Source organism: Pteropus vampyrus, unplaced genomic scaffold (assembly GCF_000151845.1).
Source record: "Pteropus vampyrus isolate Shadow unplaced genomic scaffold, Pvam_2.0 Scaffold323, whole genome shotgun sequence".
Taxonomy (NCBI): Eukaryota; Metazoa; Chordata; class Mammalia; order Chiroptera; family Pteropodidae; genus Pteropus; species Pteropus vampyrus.
In genome coordinates this window covers 1445592-1450292 of record NW_011889104.1, presented here as the reverse complement: position 1 = coordinate 1450292, position 4701 = coordinate 1445592, and the positions used below count along the sequence as shown (strand labels likewise).

The following is a 4701-nucleotide window of genomic DNA, read 5'->3' as shown; positions in this document are numbered from 1 at the left end:
GCCTCTATCCTCAAGTTTCGGCCCTGGGAGGCACCAGCCAGTCTTCGGGGCGCAGCCGTGGGCTCTCAGCCGTGTATTCCCGCTCTGAGTCAAAGCGATCAGAACCCACTTTGTTTTTCCCTGTCCCCTGGGGGTCTCCCAGTCCTAGCTCAGCCTCTCCATGAACCCCTTCCCCAGGCTGCAGGCAAGGGGTCACATGGTTTGCTCCCTGTGCCACCTACTGGCCTGGCCAGCTACCCAGGTCCCCAAGCCACTGTCCAGTCAATACTCTCCATGCTCTTAGAGCCAGAGACCTACTGTGGTCCTGTTCCTGGGGCCAGACAGTGAGCTCAGGACTGTGGTCTGTGCCTAGCAGCCCCTCTAGCCCCCTCTCCAGACCCCTCAGATAAAGAACGACCAAGAGGGAAGAGGTAGGTGGCCCCCACTGCAGCCTCCCTCAGCAACCAGCCAGCAGAACCCCGAGATACTGGGAGGGCAGCACCACTTGGGGAAGGGGGCACAGGGACAGGGAAGCACTCGGATCTGAACATGGGCATCCCAGTGCCTTTCCAGACCCTGGCTGCGCTGCCCCTTCGGCTCCCCTGGGTGGGCCCTCGCCCCTCCACCCCCGCAGCTGCATCTGAACGCATCTGGCTTTCAGAACACCCCAGTGGGCACGAGACGACATCAGACCCTGTAGTCACTAGTGAGCTCACATGACAGGAAAAGTTCCGATGCCAGTAAGCAGTAATGGGATGAGTGCTGGGTGGGGCAAGAGCAGGGCGTCAACAAGTTTGTAAGGAGGCATCATGGGCCTATCTTTGCAAATGTGTATGTACTCACAGGCGCGAAAAGGCACACAGAGTTTGTTAGCTCTGTGCTACACGCTGGACATGCTCCCTGAGAGAACCAAGGCAACGAAAGAGAAACGAGCTCTAGGCCTGGGATGGGAGTCAAGGCCATGGCAGGAGAAGCAGACAGATGAGCAGACAGCCAACTCTGAACCAAGGAAATTCAGCCTGGCCACACCCCATCACTCCCAGACCACTTGCCCAACGTGCAGTTTCAGCAGGCCTCCTCCCCCAGAATGTAAGCACCACTGAGCAGGTTCTCGCCACACTCACTGTCTCACTGGGGACATGCTGGGTGACCGAGCCACGCTGGTGACCCGCGATGTTACACCCACTCCCACCTACAGCTCAAGCAGATTGGAGACATGAAGCTTGGTGTGGCTGTGAGACGCGGGGTCACGGAGCCTAGTGGGATGGGTCCTGGCTCTAGATGGCCAGGCCACGCCATGGCAGGGCCACCATGTTTAGCAAGTAAACATACGGGACACCCACCAGCCCTTTCCAGTACTTGGGACACACAGCAATAAAAATTACTGTCTGAAAGTGGGCACCCTGAGTTTCCGCTGCCAACCCAGCACCACAGGAGGTGCAAGGGACATGCAGTCAGCCACAGCACAAAGGAGACAAGCGGTGACATCTCCTAATCCAGACACCAAGGCTCAGAGTTTCAGAAAGCAAGAGCACAGCAGGGAGGCAGAGGCCGGGCTGGAAACCCAGGTCAGCAGCTCCCATGTCAGTCCTCCCTCTAAGGTCACGAACTCCCTCTGGTCGGCCCCTCACACCCATCTGTCCCCACTGTGCAGAGGAGGACCCTCAGGGCTCGCAGGTGTTTGTGAGCAAGAGGAAGGAAGGTCTGGCGGGGTGGGTGGGACTGAAGGACACAGCCTCAACCACCTCCCTGGAGGCCTGGGAGCCTGCCACTTTGGAGAAGATTCAGCAACATTGCAACCTCAAGACCTGAGGGCAGAGCTGTCCCCTGGTGCTCCTGCCAGGCTAGCAGGCAAAATGCTCACGTGGGGCCCCACTCCCAGGGCTAGCTGGACAGAGAGGGGAGCAGAGAACAGGTTCATCTCATCTGCGCCCTCCACCTATGGAAGGAACCCTGCAATGGCAGGTTTAAGAAATGTTTGTCTGTCTATCCTCTATTATCTATTTATCTATCATCTATCTATCAATTTCTCAATCATCTATTATCTATCAATCTATCATCTATCTTTCAATCATCTATCAATCATCTATCGCCTATCTATATCATCTAGCTATATCAACTATCTATCATTTATCATCTATCAGTCATCTATTATCTATCATCTATCTATACCATCTATCACCTATCGATCATCTGTCACCTATCAATCATCTATGTATCTATCATCTATTTTCAATCATCTATCTATCTATCTATCTATCTATCTATCTATCTATCTATCTATCTATATCTATCTATCTATATCTATCTCAATCTACTTCCCCGCCTCCTACTTTTCTCTCATTTTTCTTTTAAATTTCTCCTCCCGAATGGAGGGATGGACCTGATCTGAACAGTGAGGTCGCTTATAGCCATCAAGGCTGTCCTACCAGTCACCTGGGTGAGGGCAGCTTGACCCAGCAAGAGTCAAGGAGCAGGGGTCAAGGAGTGACCGGCCTATTTCCAGGAGGTAGGATAGCATCTCTCAGGCAGAGGTGGGCCCAGTCTCCTGCACCTAGAATTTTCTTGGTTTACTTTTTCCCACTCGGGTGTTTTGTGAAATCTCAAGATCATAGCAACCTTATAACAAAGGAGGGAGAGCCTGCCACAGGCCTCCCAGGTGGGCTCGTTAGGTCTAGGTCGTTAGGTCCTCACCTCTCTCACAGCATGAGGGTGCAGAGCGCAGGGTAAGTGCTGGGAGAAGTAGGATGTCTCTTTGGAATCCAAGAAAATGCCTGATCTCAGGGAGATGGTGAAGGGTGGGCACTGAGGTGCAGGGAGAAGGCTAAGCACACTGCCAGGGTCTTTCATGGAGAAGGAACATGCTGGCTGGGTAGAGGACACAGAGACTGGCCTGGGGGACAGGAGGACGAGGCCAGCCACACCCTGCCTGGGCTCCAAAGAAGCTTCTCTTTGATCTGGGGGAGGGAGGCAGCCTTGGATTTGCTTCCCTCCACTCTGCTCCCTCCCTGCAGGAGGCTGGAGATAGCCTGCCCAGAGGGACAGGTGACAGCCTGGGTGTCCTGTGCCCCCATAGCTGAGGATTACAGACTGGACTCAAAGCCTAACTACAGCTGACCAGCCTTTGACTCTGGTCAGAAGCTTCAGCTGGTCCCTTCTCTGTAAACCAAGGGAGTGGGCCACAGCCAGCTGGTCCTTGGGCCTGCTGTAACGGGGGAGGGGTCTGTGCCTAGAGCTGGGCCTGGGCCTGGGCCTCACTGTGTCCTGCCCCTTCAACTCACAGCTCTGCAGGGCCGCTCAGAGAAGTGAAAACCACCGACCAACAAGCCACCTGGCAGACAGCACCAGCGGCCAGCAGATCCCTGCTCTCGGGCCCCTCCAAGCCGCCTGCATCCCCTCTCTCCTGTGAGCTTCCATATTCTCAGGCATTCCCTCTTCCTGCCCAGAACTTCTCTTTCCTATGGAAAAAGCGGAGGCTCCCGGCCTATGGGGACTGAGGAAGTGACCCAGCCAGTCCTGGGCAGCCGTGGGAGCCATCTCAGGGGTGTCTCCCCTGCGGGCAGGAGCTGAGGGTGGGGTCGTCCACTGGAGCCTCAGGACTGACGCCCTGCCAGAACCTGGGCCCAAGCACCGCAAGACATGCTCAGGACAGGCCCACTTCCTGCCCACACAAGGAGCAGCATGCAAATGTGCAGAGAGTGGAGGGGCCCCCGGGGTGCTAAGAACTAGAGGGTGCGGCCAACCCATTAGGTCCAAACAAGGAGCCCCCTAATGGCCGAGCTGGCCCTCCTGCAGTGACTGCACCCAAACCCTTGCCTGCCTGGGGTCCAGGTTGAGGATCAAGGCTCACCTGAAGCCTCTGGCCCCAAGTGCACCCATGGGCACCGAGCCAAAGCAGTCACCACACACCCTGAGGCCTCCTCAGCCCCCCACCTTCTCTCCTGCAGACCCCAGGGGCTAGTGGGAAGCCGAGGAGGAAGCAGAGAAAGGGCGGGTGGGGCAGGTGGGTTGAGGAACCAGGGGGATGAAGAGAAGGAAGGGGAAGGGTTGGGGTGCCGCCCGCCAGGCATTCAGCAGGTACACAGCAGGGCCCACAGCTCCTGCCTTCCTACCCACCTGCCCCTGCCACTGGGGCACACATGACTCTCGCACACCCGCTGCCCTAGTCCCCGCCAGGCCCAACCCCCTGCCCCAGGCCCACCTTGCTCACCTCTAAAGGACCCAGGAAAGGGCCAGTGCCTGGCTCCCAGGAAGCAGTCTCTGCTGCAGAGTGTCCGCCCACGAGTGGTGAGCGTGGCGGCTGCAGCTTCCGACTTCCGCTCCCCTTGCCCCCAGAGACTCTTACCAGTCTGCTCGGCTCCCCAGCTGCTCTGTGCCTCGCACTTCCTGCCCACAGAGGGGAGCCCCCATGCCCAGGCCAGTGCCCAATGGGCCCTTCCCCATGCCCCCACTCTGGCCAGAGAGAATCCGCCACCCTTCTCCCCCCAGGGCCGGGGACAGAAAGGGGAAGGTGAAGGCCCTGTGCTGTGACAGACCCCACCCCTTCCTGCCTGTGGTTCTGTCACCAGGTTCTTAGGCCCCAGTGGCACACAGGAGGCCTGGGTCGGGCAACTGTGCTTTTGTTTTTAATAATCAACATTCAGATTTTCATGGCCTAATACAATTGTCCCATGTCACAATGTCTCCTAGCAGTGACTCAGCTACTCCTCTCACCTCCTTAAG

At 57.1% G+C, this 4701-nt stretch overlaps 1 protein-coding gene across 1 annotated transcript in view; it reads right to left on the bottom strand.

The window, feature by feature from the left end:
- PSD4 (pleckstrin and Sec7 domain containing 4) overlaps nt 1-4439 on the bottom strand; it is a 19016-nt gene extending 14577 nt beyond the window's left edge. Inside the window, exon 1 of the mRNA XM_011377886.2 lies at nt 4190-4439. The gene's annotated coding sequence lies outside the window, so the exon portion shown is untranslated. The remainder of the gene's footprint in view (nt 1-4189) is intronic.
- Between the last annotated feature and the right edge of the window lie 262 nt (nt 4440-4701).